General features: G+C 42.5%; 1 protein-coding gene and 1 long non-coding RNA gene across 15 annotated transcripts in view; one reads left to right on the forward strand and one right to left on the reverse strand.

Moving 5' to 3' along the window:
* SUPT3H (SPT3 homolog, SAGA and STAGA complex component) overlaps positions 1 to 18,975 on the forward strand; it is a 565,704-nt gene that overhangs the window by 409,774 nt on the left and 136,955 nt on the right. The gene's annotated exons all lie outside the window — the stretch shown is intronic.
* Positions 11,183 to 14,467, reverse strand: LOC130361209 (uncharacterized). Of its 2 annotated transcripts, none has more exons than XR_008890907.1 (3): positions 14,156 to 14,467; positions 11,897 to 12,022; positions 11,183 to 11,718 (listed from the first exon to the last, which is right to left on the reverse strand). It is a non-coding gene; the product is annotated as an uncharacterized LOC130361209 (long non-coding RNA). The 2 variants fall into 2 exon arrangements; XR_008890906.1 differs by lacking the exon at positions 14,156 to 14,467 and adding an exon at positions 12,148 to 12,685.

An 18,975-nucleotide genomic window follows, 5' to 3' on the forward strand; every position in this document is an offset into this window, starting at 1 on the left:
TGAACGGCGTGAATGTAAAAAAAAAAGTCCAAAATAGCTGCTTTTTTTATCAAATTTTATTCCAAAAAACTTTTTAATTTCCCCACACAAATAGTATTTTTTTGGTTGCGCCATACATTTTATGGTAAAGTGAGTGATGGCATTACAACGGACAACTGGTCGCGCAAAAAACAAGCCCTCATACTAGTGTGTGGATGAAAATATAAAAGAGTTATGATTTTTTGAAGGCGAGGAGGCTGGGCTGCGTCCTTAAGGGGTTAAAGGGGTACTCCCGTGGAATTATTTTTTTTTTTTTTTTAAATCAACTGGTGCCAGAAAGTTAAACAGATTTGTAAATTACTTCTATTAAAAATTCTTAATCTTTCCAGTACTCTTTAGGTTATGAATACTACAGAGGAATTTTTTTTTTTTGGAACACAGAGCTCTCTGCTGACATCATGACCACAGTGCTCTCTGCTGACATCTCTGTCCATTTTCTGAACTGTCCACAGCAGTATATGTTTTCTATGGGGATTTTCTCCTACTCTGGACAGTTCCTAATATGGACAGAGATGTCAGCAGAGAGCACTGTGCTCGTGATGTCAGCAGAGAGCAATGTGTTCCAAAAAGAAAACCATTTCCTCTGTAGTATTCAGCAGCTAATAAGTACTGAAAGGATTAAGATTTTTTTAATAGAAGTAATTTACAAATCTGTTTGACTTTCTGGAACCAGTTGATAAAAAAATAAAAATAAAATAAAAAATAAAGTATTCCACTGGAGTAACCCTTTAAGGCATTAAAGGTGCATTCCAGTATTTTATTTTTTTCCACAAATCACGCACATTCACCATCACTAGTCGTACAGCACCATCGCTTTCATTCCAGTACAATACAGTACAGCACCCCCACTCCCCGGCATATGGCAGCAACCCAGCACCAACCTGGTTGGCAGCGGCAGTGAGAGGCACTCTCCTATGGCCAACTTCTGACTGGCTATTAAATTGCACCTGCTAGCTCACGTACCCCTCCCCACCCAGCTCTATGGGGGAGATTTATCGAAACCTGTGCAGAGGAAACGTTGTTCAGTTGCCCATAGCAACCAGTCAGATCGCTTCTTTTATTTTTCACAGCCTTCCAAAAATGAAAGAAGCGATCTGATTGGTTGCTATGGGCAACTCAGAAACTTTTCCTCTGCACAGGTTTTGATAAATCTCCCCCTATCTGTATACTGCTGCAGCAATCCCTAGGGTATATAGTAGTTATATCTCCGTTCCTAGTCTCATGTCATCAATCCTGTCCTCGTTTCCTGCGCTCCGCACTAACTATTCTCTGTACATGGCTGATGGCCAGTTGGCAGGATGCTTAAAAGTCCCAAACAATCTATTCAGCCGGAAAGAGTAAGACTTTCGTTTGGACTTCAAACACCCCACCCTCTCATAAAAGTGTGGGTTATGGTTAAAGGGGTACTCCGCTGTTCGGAACTGTTCCGAACGCTGGAGCCGGCGCCGGGAGCTTGTGATGTCATAGCCCCACCCTCTCATGATGTCACGCCCCCACCCCCTCAATGCAAGTCTATGGGAGGGGGCGTGACGGCCGTCACGCCCCCTCCCATAGACTTGCATTGAGGGGGTGGGGGGCGTGACATCATGAGGGGGTGGGGCTATGACGTCACAAGCTCCCGGCTCCAGCGTTCAGAACAGTTTGTTCTAAACGCTGACCAGCGAAGTACCCCTTTAAGTTACCTATGCTTTATTTTTAGTTGACATATAAGTAACGTGTACCAAGTTTCATTAAGATCTCACCAGCCATTTATATATATATATATATATATATATAGGGATTTATCAAAACCTGTGTAGAGGAAGAGAGGTGCAGTTGCCCATAGCAACCAATCAGATCGCTTGTTTCACTTTTGAAGAGTCCTGTGAAAAATGAAAGAAGCAATCTGATTGGTTGCTATGGGCAACAGCACCACTCTTCCTCCACACAGGTTTTGATAAATCTCCCCCATACTGTGTATATATATATATATATATATATATATATATATATATATATATAGGAGTAGAAAGGAAGTTTCAGCACAGGAAGGCCATCAGTGTGGTGCAGGTATCCCCCAGCTGGATATACATACAATGCTCCTTTCAAGAAAACAGCACCAATCACTGGGTCCGAATTAAATACAGGTTAAGATTCTTTATTGCATTAGAGCATGGGATGCAACGTTTCGGTGTATAAGCCTTTGTCAAGCATCCTTGAAAATGGCGGTGTGATGCTGCTGAAATGTTGCATCATCCACTTGGGTTAATAAATTTACAATTTTTGCACCTTATGGAAGTGCTGCCAGGACTTTCTTTATTTTATATATATATATATATATATATATATATATATATATATATATATAGGGGGATATACAAATCAGCTCATTACATCACCTTTTCAGGCGATGTTCCCTGGTATCAGCTTAGCTCCAGTTACGGAATATAAAAAGCTAATCGGGATTAATTCCAAGCCAGAACTCTCTCTCTATCCAGAAGGAAAGAGCACCCATCTGCAGACAGCTGTCTGCAGATGGGTACTCTTTCCTTCTGGAGAGAGAGTTCTGGCTTGGCATTAATCCCGATTAGCTTTTTATATTCCGTAACTGGAGCTAAGCTGATACCAGGGAACATCGCCTGAAAAGGTGATGTAATGAGCTGATTTGCATATTACCCTACCCAGAATGCCTGCGGAGTGCTTAGTGGCCCTTGAAAGCTCCATCACACCAGGAGTGGTGAACTCTCCCTGAGTTAAATACTCATATATATATATATATATATATATATATATATATATATAATATTTATTTATTTACTTACTTATACTAATATGTAAGCAAATGAGGTTGATACCATTACAGTTGCTTTAATAGATTCTACGTGGACTATCTCTACAGGGTTTAGTTCAACATTTTGTTTCCTGTGTGTCATCTTTTTTTTTCCCCCTCCTCTCATTCATCGTGTGTAAAATAATTGCAAGTTAGGTCTCCGGGCGGCAGAGACATGCCTGTTATTAGGATAGTTAATTTTCCATGACTAACCTCATAGTGTGACTAAGCAGGGATTTTCCCCAGAATTTGCCATGGACGTTATTCCAAGCAATTGGTAAACCCGTCTGCCTGTGTTGGTGGTCAGAGGAGCTGAGACTTCTAAAACAGATGCATGGAATTTAATGAGCATGTCTGGCAGAAGGTGCGGCCTCCACGCTCGGCCATTCATTTTTCCCTTTTCTAACAGTGACATGGATTGAACAAAGCCTTTATTTATTTTTATTTTTTTATGCCTCTTGTGCATATCTTTAGAAATTGTGCTGATCGAGTATTTTTAGAAAACATTGCTATCCTGCCTCCATGCTTCCATCAGTTTCATCTTGTGGAGAGTAATTTGAGACAGACTGTTGCTAGGGACTCCATGTCAGGAACTGTTCGGAGCAGGAGAGGTTTGCTATGGGGATTTGCTCCTAGTCAGTTCCTGACATGGACAGAGGTGTCAGCAGCGAGCACTGTGGTCAGACTGAAAGGAAATTCCAAAAAGAAAAAAACGTCCTATGGATCATAACAGCAGCTGTTAAGTACTGGAAGGATTAAGAGTTTTTTTTTATAGAAGTAGTTTACAAATCTGTTTAACTTTCTGGCACCAGTTAATTAAAAAAAAATATATGTTTTCCAGGGGAGTACCCCTTTAAGTGCAATTGTGGTATGCATTAGCAGATTGGCAAAACGGCATACCAACAATGTCCATAAAATCCCAAAGGAAGGAAAACGATGGCACTTCGTAATGCGGATGCAAATTGTGGATTTATTAGCTTACATCCATCGGCTGGTACACAGTTATAGGGAGGGAGCAGACAGATCGGAACAACGTTTATACTCACGTGTCCCCTCCGCTCCGGACCATCACCGCTGCCCTGGATGTCGCCTTCCATCGCTGTCGCCGCGTCCCCAGGGTGTCCCCGACGCTCCGGCAAGGCCTCGGCTTCTCTGGCATCCTTGCTCTCCGTCGCCGCCATCACGTCGCTACGCACGCCGCTCCTATTGGATGACGGGACGGCGTGCGCAGCAACATGATGACGACGATGGAGAGCGCCGACGATGGAGGGGATCCTGAAGAGGACGCGCCGGAGCCCCGAGGACAGGCAAGTGATCGTCACCGGACCACACGGGGCACCGTAAACGGCTATCCGGTGGCAGCTGAAGAAGTCTGCGCTGCTGGATAGCCGTTTATGTGATGGCCCCGACATACAAAAGCATCGTATGTTGATGCTGCCTTCAACATGCGATGGCCTCTGAGAGTGATCGTATGCTGAAATGATCGTATGTCGGGGCCATCGTAGGTCGGGAGGTCGCTGTACACTGTGGGACCGCAAAAAAATATCTGCTGTAGTTTTGTGGGCTTACCCTTATGCTTGAGAAGATAATGATACCTAATAATGCACCAAACCATGACGCAACCACATTGGCATTGTTGCACCAACATTGACTATTCATTTTTAATGTTGAAAAGCTGCATGGAGATATTACCACCAAATAAGGCAGCAGATTATATTGCTGCAGGTCCCTGGATGATCTGAATCTGAAACCTCAGTGTTTATGGTTCTGCTTGTCTTAAGGTTTTGTCTTAAAAACCTTTCACTTGACTTGCTCGGGAGATGATGGTTGGCTTCCTGTACAAGAAAGAATCTGTTGTTTTGTCAGGGGACAAAATCTAAATGTAATGGGTTGGATTATAGCATGAAATGTAGATCACTAAAAAGCTATGTCCAGGAAAATAATGTCTTTTCTTTTTTTCTTTTTAAATAGTCTCAACAGGTCCAAAAGGCTGCACTGATTAGTTTCCTAATACAGCTGGATTGATTGTTATACAAATCATGGGCCCACAATGAATATCTTTGCGGCCCGGCAAAGATATTCATTGCTCTGGTCAGGGCCGGATCATCATTGGCGCTCCTGGAGCGCCTGCTCCGGGCCCTGTGCCCGCAGGGGTCCCCCGTCACATTCAGGGCATCCCTGTGTCCCGAAAAAAAATTTCAGGACAAAAGGATGCCCCGGTTACCTCTCTGCAGCACTGCGTTAACTTTAAAAACGCAGGGGCCGCCGGGAGGTAGCGCACGCAGGGATGTCACTGGCGTCCCGTGCGTGCGCCCGTAGGAGAAGAGCAGAGAACATCCGTCACGCCCCCTCCCATAGACTTGCATTGAGGGGGCGGGGTGTGACGTCATGAAGGGGTCGGGGCTATGACGTCACGAGCTCCCGGCTCCAGCGTTCGGAACGGTTTGTTCCAAACGCTGAGCGATGGAGTACCCCTTCAAACCGTAACATGCAGAACTGCTAAAATAAAAAATAGATGATGCTCACGTTATTGTGTCGCACTATGAGCCCAACTCCAATATGCACTTTACAGGTATAAAACATAGTGCTGCGCCATAGTGATCCACTTGAGAAAATGGTGCTAACAGGCCTATTCCTGTACTACTACTTTAACAGCAATCAATTCTGGACCAGGTAAATAAGATAAACAATTTATTTTTTAAATCAACTGGTGCCAGAAATGTAAACAGATAAGTAAATTACTTCTATTTTAAAATCTTAATCCTTCCAGTACTTATCAGCTGCTGTATACTACAGAGGATGTTATTTTCTTTTTGAATTTCCTTTCTGTCTGACCACAGTGCTCTCTACTGACACCATGTCAGGAACTGTCCAGAGCAGGAGAGGTTTTCTATGGGGATTTGCTCCTGCTCTGGATAGTTCCTGAAATGGACAGAGGTGTCAGCAGAGAGCACTGTGGTCAGACAGAAAGGAAATTCAAAAAGAAAAGAACTTCCTGTGGAGCATACAACAGCTGATAAGTACTGGAAGGATTAAGATTTTTAAATAGAAGCAATTTACAAATCTGTTTTGCTTTTTGGAACCAGTTGATTTTAACCCCTTAAGGACCCAGCCCATTTTCACCCTAAGGACCCGGGAATTTTTTGCACATCTGACCACTTTCACTTTAAGGATTAATAATTCTGGAATGCTTTTACTTTTCATTCTGATTTCAAGATAGTTTTTTCGTGACATATTCTACTTTATGTTAGTGGTAAATTTTTGCCGCTACTTGCATCATTTCTTGGTAAAAAATTCCAATATTTGATGAAAACATGGAAAATTTAGCATTTTTTTTTTTTAACTTTGAAGCTCTCTGCTTATAAGGAAAATGGGCATCCCAAATAAATTGTATATTGATTCACATATACAATATGTCTACATTATCTTGGCATCATAAAGTTGACATGTTTTTTACTTTTGGAAGACATCAGAGGGCTTCAAAGTTCAGCATCAATTTTTCAAAAAAATTTCAGGGACCAGTTCAGTTTTGAAGAGCCTTCATATTAGAAATACGCCATAAATTACCCCATTATAAAAACTGCACCCCTCAAAGTATTCAAAATGGCATTCAAAATCTTCATTTTTTACACTCGCATGTTCTTGTAGACCCAGTTTTTGAATTTTTACAAGGGGTAAAAGGAGAGAAATTGCCCTCAAATTTGTAACTTAATTTCTCTCGAGCAAGGAAATATCTCATGTGTATGTAAAGTGCTCTGTGGGTGCACTAGAGGTCTCAGAAGGGAAGGAGCGAGAGTTTTTCTGAAATGGTTTTTGGGGGGCATGTCACATTTAGGAAGCCCCTATGGCGCCAGAACAGCAAAAAAATGTTTTTACATTTTTACAAGGGGTAAAAGGAGAAAATGTCCCCAAAATTTGTAACCCCATCTCTTCTGAGTATAGAAATACCCCATGTGTGGACGTCAAGTGCACTGCGGGCGCACTACAATGCTCAGAAGAGGAGTCACATTTGGCTTTTGGAAAGCAAATTTAGCTGAAATGGTTTTTGGGGAGCATGTCGCGTATAGGAAGCTCCTATGGTGCCAGAAAGGCAAAAAAAACATATGGAATACTATTTTGGAAACTACACCCTTCAAGGAACGTAACAAGAGGTACAGTGACCCTTAACATCTCACAGTTGTTCGACGACTTTTCGTTAAAGTTGGATGTGTAAATGGAAAAAAAAAATTGTTCACTAAAATGCAGTTTTTCTCCCCAAATTTTACATTTTTCAAGGGGTAATAGGAGAAAATGCCCCAAAAATTTGTAACCCCATTTCTTCTGAGTATGGAAATACCCCATATGTGGATGTAAAGTGCTCTGCTGGCGAACTACAATGCTCAGAAGAGGAGGAGCGCCATTGAGCTTTTGGAGAGAGAATTTGGTTGGAATAGAAGTCGGTGGCCATGTGCATTTACAAAGCTCCCCCGTGGTGCCAGAACAGTGGACCCCCCCACATGTGACCCCATTTTGGAAACTAAACCCCTCACATAATTTAATAAGGGGTGCAGTGAGCATTTACACCCCACTGGCATTTGACTGATCTTTGGAACAGTGGGCTGTGCAAATGAAAAATGACATTTTTCATTTTCACAGACTACTGTTCCAAAAATCTGGGGTGTAAATGCTCACTGTACCCCTTATTACATCACGTGAGGGGTGGGGTGTAGTTTCCAAAATGGGGTCACATGTGGAGGGGGGGGTGCATTGTTCTCCCACCATGGAGGCTTTGTAAACACACTTGGCCTTCAATTCCAGCCAAATTCTCTGTCTAAAAGCCCAATGGCGCTCCTCCTCTTCTGAGCATTGTAGTTCGCCCACAGAGCACTTTACATCCACATATGGGGTATTTATATACTCATAAGGAATGGGGTTACAAATTTTGGGGGGCTTTCTTTTCCTATTTTCCCTTTAGGAACACCAGCATTTTAGCTAAACAAAAATGTATATATATATTTTTTTTTTCATTTTCCCATCCAACTTTAATGAAAATTTGTCAAAGACCTGTGGGGTGTTAAGGCTCACTATACTCCTTGTTAAGATCCGTGAGGGGTGTAGTTTCCAAAATGGGGTCACATGTGGGTATTTCTTTTTTTGCGTTTAGGTCAGAACCGCTGTAAAATCAGCCACCCCTGTGCAACTCACCAATTTAGGCCTCAAATGTACATAGTGCACTCTCACTCCTGAGCCTTGTTGTGTGCCCGCAGAGCATTTAACGCCCATATGGGATATTTCCGTACTCAGGAGAAATTGTGTTACAAATTTTGGGGGTGTTTTTTTCCTTTTACCTCTTGTGAATTTTTTTTTACACTAACAGGCTGGTGTAGACCCCAACTTTTCGTTTTCATAAGGGGTAAAAGGAGAAAAGGCCCCCTCAAAATTTGTAACGCAATTTCCCATGTGTGGCCCTGAACTGTTTCCTTGAAATACACAGGGCTCCGAAGTGAGAGAGCGCAATGCACATTTGAGGACTAAATTAGGGATTGCATAGGGGTGGACATAGGGGTATTCTATGCCAGTGATTCCCAAACCGGGTGCCTCCAGCTGTTGCTAAACTCCCAGCATGCCTGGACAGTCGGTGGCTGTCCGGAAATGCTGGGAGTTGTTGTTTTGCAAGAGCTGGAGTCTCCGTTTTGGAAACACTGCCGTACGATACGTTCTTCATTTTTTTTTTTTGGGGGGGGGAGGCAGTGTAAGGGGGTGTATATGTAGTGTTTTACCCTTTATTTTGTGTTACTGTAGTGTAGTGGTGTCTTTATGGTACATTCACATGGGCTGGTTTATGGTGAGTTTCCTGCCAGGAGTTTGCACTGCGGCGGAAAATTTGCCGCAGTTCAAACTTGAAGCAGGAAACTCACTGTAAACCCACCCATGTGAATGTACCCTGTACATTCACATGGGGGGCAAACCTCAAGCTGTTGCAAAACTACAACTGACATACAGTGCAAGCTGGGAGTTGTACTTTTGCAACAGCTGGAGGCCCACTGGTTGGAATACCTTCAGTTAGGTTCTGTTACCTAACTCAGTATTTTCCAACCAGTGTACCTCCAGCTGTTGCAAGACTACAACTCCCAGCATGTACTGATCGCGAAGGGAATACTGGGAGATGCAACAGTTATGCAACAGCTGGAAGTATACAACTACAACTCCCAGCATGGCGAGACAGCTGTTTGTGCATGCTGGGAGTTGTAGTTTTGCAAGATTTAGAGGGCCACGGTTTAGAAACCACCGCACAGTGATCTCCAAACTTTGGCCCTCCAAATGTTGCAAAACTACAAATCCCAGCATGCCCAGACAGCAAACTGTTGTGTGGGCATGCTGGGAGTTATTGTTTTGCAAGATCTAGAGGGCCACAGTTTAGAGACCACTGCACAGTAATCTCCAAACTGTAGCCCTTCAGCTGTTGCAAAACTAGCATGCCCAAACAGCTGTCTGGGCATGCTGGAAATTGTAGTTTTGCAACATCTGGAGGGCTACAGTTTAGAAACCACTGTATAGTGGTCTCTAAACTGTAGCCCTCCAGATGTTGCTAGGCAACAACTCACCGCCTTCCGTAGCCGCAGGATCAACGCACCAGGGAGAGGATCGCCGCCGGTAAGTGACCTCCGCCGCTGCTCACACTACAGTTCCCCCGTTGCGCCCTTACTAACATGGGTGGGCAGAACGGGGGAACTGAACTTTAAACCCCCCGCCCCCGATCTGCTATTGGTCGGTCTCTTCTGACTGACCAATAGCAGGGATAGGAGGGTTTGCACCCCTGCCACCTTACTCCTATCCCTTCAGGGGAATTGTGAGCCTCTTGGACAGCCCCGATCCCCCTTATTTTCCGGGTCAGTGGAGACCTGTATGACCCGGAATCGCCACAGACCGATTTGCGGTGATGGCCAACATGGGGGGGGGGGGGTCACAGGATTCCCACAGGGGTTTGCACAGGGTGTCTGCTGAATGATTTTAGCAGGCATCCCGGTCCGGTCCCCGCCCGGCCAGCGGCGGGGACCGAAATTCCCACGGGCGTACAGGTACGCCCTGGGTCCTTAAGTGCCAGGGCGCCTGTACACCCTGGGTCCCTAAGTGGTTAAGAAAATTGTTTTCCACTGGAGTACAATTAATATATTTTGTGTAAATAAGTAATTCCTTGTGTTGTAATTATTCCTTTTCGCGTTGTCCTTTTCCAGTAACCTGCTTGGAAGGACTTGGGCCCTCATCTTCTTGCTATCGTTTCCTACTCCATTGTTCCTTTCTCTACATAGCTTGTCTAGTGTAAACAATGTAATGTCATATATTTTATTAAGATATTCTGAATTTAAAGAGGAGATACTTTCTTTATAACCCTAGGAAGCAGTCAAAGCATCTCTCTCTATGGTGGACCTACATACATACATTCCCCTGTGGTGGTGCAAAAAATGATAGCACTTACTGTGGGGCAAAAAAGTAGTCAGCCACCAATTGTGCAAGTTCTCCCACTTTTAAGGATGAGAGGCTGTAATTTTCATCATAGGTATACCTCCACTATGAGAGACATAATGAAAAAAAAACAAAGACCAAAAAATCACATTGTCTGATTTTTTAAGAATTTTTTTGCAAATCATGGTGGAAAATAAGTATTTAGTCACCTACAAACAAGCAAGATTTCAGTAAAGAATTAATGGGGCCATGTATCGTGAGTATTTGAGTGAAAACCTCCTTCCATCAGCAAGGGCATTGAAGATGAAACGTGGCCGGCCGGGTCTTTCAGTATGACAATGATCCCAAACACACCGCCCGGACAACAAAGGAGTGGCTTCATAAGAAGCATTTCAACTTCCTGGAGTGGCATCGCCAGTCTCCGGATCTCAACCCCATAGAAAACCTTTGGAGGAAGTTGAAAGTCTGTGTTGCCCAGCGACAGCCCCAAAACATCACTGCTCTAGAGGAGATCTGCATTGAGGAATGGGCAAAAATACCAGCAACAGTATGTGAAGACTTACAGAAAACATTTGCCCTCTGTCATTGACAACAAAGGGTATATAACAAATTGTTGAGATGAACATTTGTTATTGACCAAATACTTATTTTCCACCATAATTTGCAAATAAATTCTTTAAAAATCAGACAATGTGATTTTATGGATTTTTTTTCTCATTATGTCTCTCATAGTTGAGGTTATACCTTTGATGAGAATTACAAGCCTCTCTCATCTTTTGAAGTGGGAGAACTTGCACAATTGGTGGCTGACTAAATACTTTTCTTGCCCCACTGTATTGCCAGGTTTCCCCATAGATTACATCTGATTGCTTGAGGTTCCAGTATCGGGACTATTTATTTATTTATTGTTTCTGATCAGCTTATTGTTATAAGACCCATATAACAAATATGGTTTGTTCAAAGTGAAGAGCCCTTTATATAAGTCTCAGAGTCCTTTTTTTCTATGCTAATTTTCTTTCGATTTTAAGGAACAATCAATAAACCAGGAGACCATCTCAGACACTTCTCCGACAGTCACACAATAGTGGCTGGGGCTCTGATTATAGTTAGTGCTGTTTAGTCTGTGGGTTTCATATTGGCTGAAGCCTCCCTCGTGTTTTGGGATTTTTTTTATATATTTTTTTCTCAACCAACCACTTGTTTACTGCTTTGTTTTTCCCCAAAGTATTTTCCTTGTCCTTTTGTTGTGAGTAAATCAGCAAGGTCGCCAGTCCATTTCTTAGCCTTTGTATGTTTCTGTAAGCATGCCCGGCAATCACATGGGCCTTCTCTATGCCAAGTTTTCCTTTGTGGTCGGGTACCGTAAGCTGTAGAGGTGATAAAGGAAGATAGCAGTTCTTAGCTTCTTCACATCATAGACCTTCATTCTGAGAAACATTAAGGAATGCAATTTTGGTCGGACTTGCAGATCAAAAATACATAAGTGGGTGTTCATAACAAGATACTAAAATCATTAAATTACAAAAAAGAAAGTCAAAGCTCCTTTTAACTTCTTTTCGAATGATTTTAGTGCTTCTTGAAAGGATGTTAAAAGCTCTTACTTACTCTACTGTAAAGGCCACGGTGTCCCTGGACTCCAGTAGGTTCCTATAAATGGGGTATAAAAAGACCCTAACATCTTTTTGCGTCCACTCATAATGTCACATGTCTCATTCATCTGTCCATCTTTTTCTGCATTACAGATTTAATAAGATTGGTCTATTAAACATGTGACCAACTTGCAGCCTGTGTTAATTCCATAGTTAGCATTCAATTCTAATTGTAAATCAAAATTATTCTGTCCTTAAGGGCGTTACCTGCGTTACCTTAAGACCAGTTGTAGCAGCAGAAGGCTGTGAAATGCCTATTGTCCTGTCTGTCCGCTCCCTTGTATACGACCTGTAGCCAGTTTGGTTCCATATAAAATGAGATGGACATTTGATACCAAGACGTGACTGCCACTACTTTATTCATTCTCTAAGTGTTGTTTTCTTTAGAAGTGTTGGACCATCGTTTACCTGAAAGAATTTTGTTAGTTGCCAACATCAGTTGTGTTCCATATTTACTGGTGAACCCTCAATATTTTCTTCCAATTAAGATAGTGGTATCAAGTATGGACTAAAAGGCTGGGAAGTAACCAATGGAGGTTCTATATGGTACCACAGCTGCTTGACCAGAGGAAGAGGACTTGGGTACTTGTTGATGCCACTGCTTTTGTTAGGGTCTGACGTACTGTTACAATTTGGAATACATGCTTTACAATTAAAGTATTTTGGTGAACCAGGAGTTGTCAGTGAAAATATCTAAACATGGAAGGTCTTCTTATAGATGTTTAAAGGGGCACCTCTTTAGACCTCCAAGATGGTGTTATCTCATAAGGTGTATAAGTGACATTATATGATGATTTAAAGGGGTTATCCAGAAAGTTAAACAGATTTGTAAATGACTTCTATTAAAAAATCTTAATCCTTTCAGTACTTTTGAGCTTCTGAAGTTAAGGTTGTTCTCTGATGACACGTGTCTCGGGAAACGCCCAGTTTAGAAGCAAATCCCCATAGCAAACCTCTTCTAAACTGGGCGTTTCCCGAGACGCGTGTCATCAGAAAGCACTTAGACAGAAAAGAACAACCTTAACTTCAGAAGCTTATAAGTACTGAAAGGATTAAGATTTTTTAATAGAAGTCATTTACAAATCTGTTTAACTTTCTGGAGCCAGTTGATATATAAAAAAATTTTTTTCCTGCAATACCCCTTTAATTTGTCTGTACTACATTTTTGCACACATATGCCCATGAGAATTTAGTGATATTCCATGAATCCAGCACCCAATGGTCAGAACATCAAGTTGAACAAGAATGTGATAAAAAAAAATATATATAGACTTATTACCGATTATTAGACACTTGACCTCCTTGCTTGCAGTTTTGACAGCTCTTTCAATTCCACCATTATTCTGCCTGTAGTGGCACAGCTTTAGGTATAAGCTGTGTTTGCTCCGCAGTGAATCGACTGTGAAATAGGCTAAAAAAACAAAGGCTCCTAATGGAGTGAATAGGAAAACGGATTCATGCCTACACAGTAGGGACTCTCGATATGCACTTGGGTTATACGTCTTTGTGAATAGTAAAGTGACTTTTTCTATATAAATTTGTGCTATGTGTACTTCTTAATACGTTGGATTGGGATTGGGGATTTGGAATCCCCAGTTTACATGTAGTTACACCCTTAAGTGCCTGACAATATACCAGTCTTGAACTTGATGGTACAGCTTTAGGTCTACCAGTGGCAGTGGTGGCCTATTCAATGTCAGTGTCAGAGCCTTGTGAACATTTGAAGGCATGGCTGTATACCTATATACAGTGTCCATATTAGGACATCATCAAACCTCCGACAAACCTCCCTCAGCTCTCAACTAAACCTCCGACAAACCTCGGTCATACCTCAGACAAACCTCGGTCATACCTCAGACAAACCTCCGTCACACCTCAGACAAACCTCCGTCACACCTCAGACAAACCTCCGTCACACCTCAGACAAACCTCCGTCACACCTCAGACAAACCTCCCTCAGCTCTCAGCCAAACCTCAGTCATACCTCAGACAAACCTCCCTCAGCTCTCAGCCAAACCTCCGTCATGCCTCAGACAAACCTCGGTCACACCTCAGACAAACCTCCCTCAGCTCTCAGCCAAACCTTTGTCATGCCTCAGACAAACCTCGGTCATACCTCAGACAAACCCCCATCACACCTCAGACAAACCTCCCTCAGCTCTCAGCCAAACCTCCGTCATGCCTTAGACAAACCTCGGTCACACCTCAGACAAACCTCCCTCAGCTCTCAGCCTCAGATGTCAGCCGGATAGCCGTTAAAGTTTTCCAGCCTCCCTACTCTAACTGCGTAGCGGAGGAAAGCAGAGCATGCACTCTGAGTGGTACGGACAACTGTGCATGTTCAGGGCTACGCTAGCACTACTCCTAATGCTGCCTACTTTAGCCCTATGCTATCAGCGGAGTGCTGCGCATGCGCTCTCCGTTTTCTATTAATTGTGGAAAACTTTACATCAACGGCTGTTCAACTGATGTCTGAGGAATGACGGAGGTTTGGCTTAGGGCTGAGGGAGGTTTGTCTGAGGTGTTACAGAGGGTTGTCTGATGGCTGAGGGAGGTTTGTCTGAGGTGTGATGGAGGTTTGTCTGATGCCTGATGATGTCCTAATATGGGCACCGTGCCTATGTACATACCCAAACAACCAGTTCGAGTTTCCATCCCTTTTACTGGCATGTCTCCCTTTCTGTGTCATTGTTGTAGAAATAATACTGGAAGTCTGTTATGGTCAGCACTTTGGTACACAACAGTAAAGTCCATCAAACATAGATTAGGAAGGACACGTGACTTACTTCTACAGATGAAGCCAGCTTCATCTGGATCCCTGTAAATTAAGATATTGTACTCCACTGCTTAAGTTAAAATAAGTTATCCGTACACTTTAAACAAACCTAACTTACCTAAATAAAGTTTAACATTACTCCCCAATTACTTGCCTTTTGTTGATCCCTGGTGCATGTAGATCTCACAAAACATTTGTGTTGGGTTAACACACTCAAGGTAGCCATTACTGCATCTGTGTATTTATCAGTAGAGAAGAAGCTATTGCATACCACAGAAAGACAATCCTGCCAATGTTTTGCTTGTACCAGACCTCAATTACAACAGTAGTCTGGTTAGTTCCAGTGGGTTAAGATGGAAAAGAACAGCAGTAACCTTTTGGTGGACAAGGATGTATGCAACAGTACTGCGCCTTTCTACACCACTTCCCACAGGAACTGACCACAGTCAAAAAGATCAGAAACCATATCGAAATTGTCTTTATTGTGATATTTAAAGGGGTTCTCCACCATAAGGTGATTTTAATACATACCTGGCAGACAGTAATGGACATGCTTAGGAAGGATCTGCGCTTGTCTTGGGGCTAAATGGCTATGTCATGAGATTACCATAACACTGGGACTAGCTTTTTGTGATCTTGTGTTTCCTGTTTGACTTTTCTGCTTTTGACTACACATCCCACAATTCCATTTTCCTCCCTCCCACACATCAGCCACCCCACACATTGAAACATAAAGGAGCTGCATCCGTTCAATAGACCTGTGGTTTTCAATCAGGGTGCCTACAGCTATTGCATTAGTTGCAGATTGATCTTTCTCCCACCAAGTGATCACTCCAGCCATTGAAGCAGACAGGCTCCCTGTCATCAGCTGACTAGTGAGTCAGGTCTCGGCCGCATTGCAAGCTGGGAAAAATCCGAGACAACAGTCATTTTGTATGCTGTTAAAATAAATATTGGGGTGAAAATCACATAAGAATTGTGAGAAAACTGTCACACACAAGTACAGACACTATATTATGAACTACACTAACGTTACAGCCCCTGTAGCATAGTCAAATAAAAAAAAATCCTGGAACACCCCTTTAATACCTTCTCTTCTGCTGATAAATACACACTGTTCTTTTAGAAGGATGTTCCCAGAGTATCCTGTAGACGAGTTGTAAAGCTTCTGTACCACTCCTGCAGGTCTTGATAGGTTGTCTTTGTCAGGAAAATTTAGAGTGCTAGTTTCATAACAGCCGGAGAGCCAAAGGTGGGTAGACCGCTGCTGATGAAGGTGGTTACATGTATGTTATGTGCTAAACGTCTACGTGTCTTCCTGTGTCTCTGCTGCCAAACAGTGAACAATTATACTACAGGAAATTTTAGCTTTCTTCCTCTGTTCCTACAGAGATTGCAAGCATTCACTTCTGGCATTGAATATTTTACTATTTCCAGTTTGTTTTAACCTAATTCAGGTTTAAATTACTCTAGGATCCAATTTTTTTTTACCTTAATGTTGTTTTTCTAAGTTTGTTTCAGCTCCTGGGTAGCTAAGTGCCCATCGGACTAGAACAAAAATAAATAGATTTTTTTAAGGGCACTTAGATGTGATTTCTTCCCCGCACTGAGGAGAGCCGCCATGGGACTCGCGATGTTCTGGAGCTCTTTAAAAGTATTAGGTCTTCCATGTTTGTTACTGTATGTAAGAGAATGTCTCAGGAGCTGCAAGTCCAGCTCATTACACTGTAACCCATTGAAACGTGCAGTAGTTAAAGGTCAGATGGGATTTTTTTCTAAGGATGACTTTCAGATAAGAAGGTCTGCTCTCTATTGATAATGCAATGTTGCTTTATAAAAATATACAACAAAGAAAAGAAAAGGCGTCCGGCACTCACCGATCAAACTCTGATCAGTCTGCTCCCATCTCGAGCTGCTCCTCCGGTACGGTGATCAAGGTAGCGTGGGGCGCTCAGAGGCGACTGCCGCCGGCAGTTGCCTCTGAGCGCCCCACGCTACCTTGATCACCGTACCGGAGGAGCAGCCAGAGATGGGAGCCGACTGATCAGAGTTTGAGCGGTGAGTGCAGGACGTCTGTTTTTTTCTTCCTTGTATATATTATTGATTGCTATCTTACCTGTCCTAGCACCTCTGTGGCTGGATTAACTGGCTACCTGACCTAGTAACACACCGTCCATCTCGTGGAACTGCGTCCGCAATGTATCGGTGCCACTTATTCTTTTCTTATTGTTTATGGCTTTATAAAATGTTCCTCAAAAAGTCCTTTTTCAGAGACCATACAGATCTCATACAGATTTTAAGATGAACTTTCAGCACTGCTGCCCTGAAGTAAAACATAGTGGAGTAAACCTATACCTTTCGCTCCACGGGTAAACATGCAGCATTGAGTATAGTGGTCTTCTCGCATCCAAGGTAGAGATGAACAAGCCAAACCTGTAGAACTTGGCCTTACTCAGAACTTTGACTAAAATGAGGTTGATCGAACATTAGAACTTTGCCTGACTCGCTTCATGTGAGCCTGGTAATGGCACTATTGTAGTACAAGGGATGGGGAACACAAAGGCCCTCGTTTACTATTATAAACCCAACTTGTTTTGTCGGGTTTTTTTGGCGCATCTTTGTCTGCGACATGTCGCAGACATCGTGCGCCAGTCTGCGACACGATGCAACATTTTTCCCGACGGACCCCATGTGGATTCTCCCAAACCCGAAAAAGGGTCGTAAGCCGACATTTCTGAGCTTTCCCACGTATTTATAAAGGTTTCCAACCCGAATTTGTTGAATTGTTGTGGATTTTTTCCCGACAACTCAGAGGAGTTGGAAACCAAAACCAACAAAAACCACGTGCGACAAACAGGATGCGACATAATAATAAATACCAGGGGAAAAAAGCAGTCGGGTAAGAAAACAAGATAGACTTACAACCCGATTTTCTAAGTAAATGAGGGCCAAAGTGTTTTGTTGCCATTTCAGCATGCGATGAGGAAATTAGAACACTTAGATGAATCCCATGACCTCTAGTGGTAAGATCACATGATGTGGTAACCTGTATTACTTTGTCCAGTTTCTGCACTACAAAGGATTTAAAGGGGTACTCCGGTGAAAAACTATTTTTTTAAATCAACTGGTGCCAGAAAGTTAAACAGATTTGTAAATTACTTCTATTAAAAAATCAGCTGCTGTATGCTCCAGAGAAAGTTATTTTCTTTTTTAAATTTATTTTCTGTCTGACCACAGTGCTCTCTGCTGACACCTCTGTCTGTCTGGGGAACTGTCAAGAGTAGGAGCAAATGCCCATAGCAAACCTATCCTGCTCTGGACTGTTCCTGAGACAGACAGATGTGTCAGCAGAGAGCAACTGCGGTCAGACAGAAAATAAATTTAAAAAGAAAAGAATTTCCCGTGGAGCATATAGCAGCTGATAAGTACTGGAAGGGTTAACATGTTAAATATTATAATCCTCCCAGTTCACTGCCCCCATCATGATAAATCACCCCTGCCTTTATTTTTTATTATTTTTTGGTTTTCTACCTTGATATTGCTCTGTATTTTCTGCTCTGTTTCAATCAGATTGACAGACTGGGAAGGGGCGTTCCCCAGCAGGCGTGACATAATCTGAAGCCGTACAGGGGATAACTTCATCCCTCACTCTGCTACACACAGCCCAGAGCAGTTCAGTGTGTGAGATGAGCTCTGATTGGATAAGGCTGCACACACACCCTCAGCATTTCCTGCTTGTGGATTTCTGCCAGGCCAGCAGGAGTCCAAAGTCTGTGCAAGAAAGGGGGAGTGGGAGGAGAAATGTGCTCTGGACAAGAAGGGCGACACCTAGTGGCAGCTTTTTTAAACACAAATGAAACATAGAAAACTTCATTTTTTTTTCAAACAAAGTACATTAGAAAGATTTGTATATTTACCATAAGTGCAATAGCAAAAATGAGATTTAATGAGAGTGCCCAATTAAGATTTTTTAATAGAAGTAATATACAAATCTGGCACCAGTCTGGCACCTGGCAACTTTCTGGCACCAGTTGATTTAAGAAAAAACATTTTAACAAAAAAAAAAACACTTGTAGCATTGAGTGTAAAAGTTTACTTGGCCTGTTATGCCACATTACCTGTATTTAATAGATATAAACAAATATAGCGCATTTCTAGCTAGGGTTAAAAGTAAGAAATAAGGAATTTCTAGTAGTGAGAGTAAAATTTGGCTAAGCCTTTTACACCACTATACCTGTATTCTTTGGGTTGTAACAAAA

Source organism: Hyla sarda, chromosome 3 (assembly GCF_029499605.1).
Source record: "Hyla sarda isolate aHylSar1 chromosome 3, aHylSar1.hap1, whole genome shotgun sequence".
Lineage (NCBI taxonomy): Eukaryota > Metazoa > Chordata > Amphibia > Anura > Hylidae > Hyla > Hyla sarda.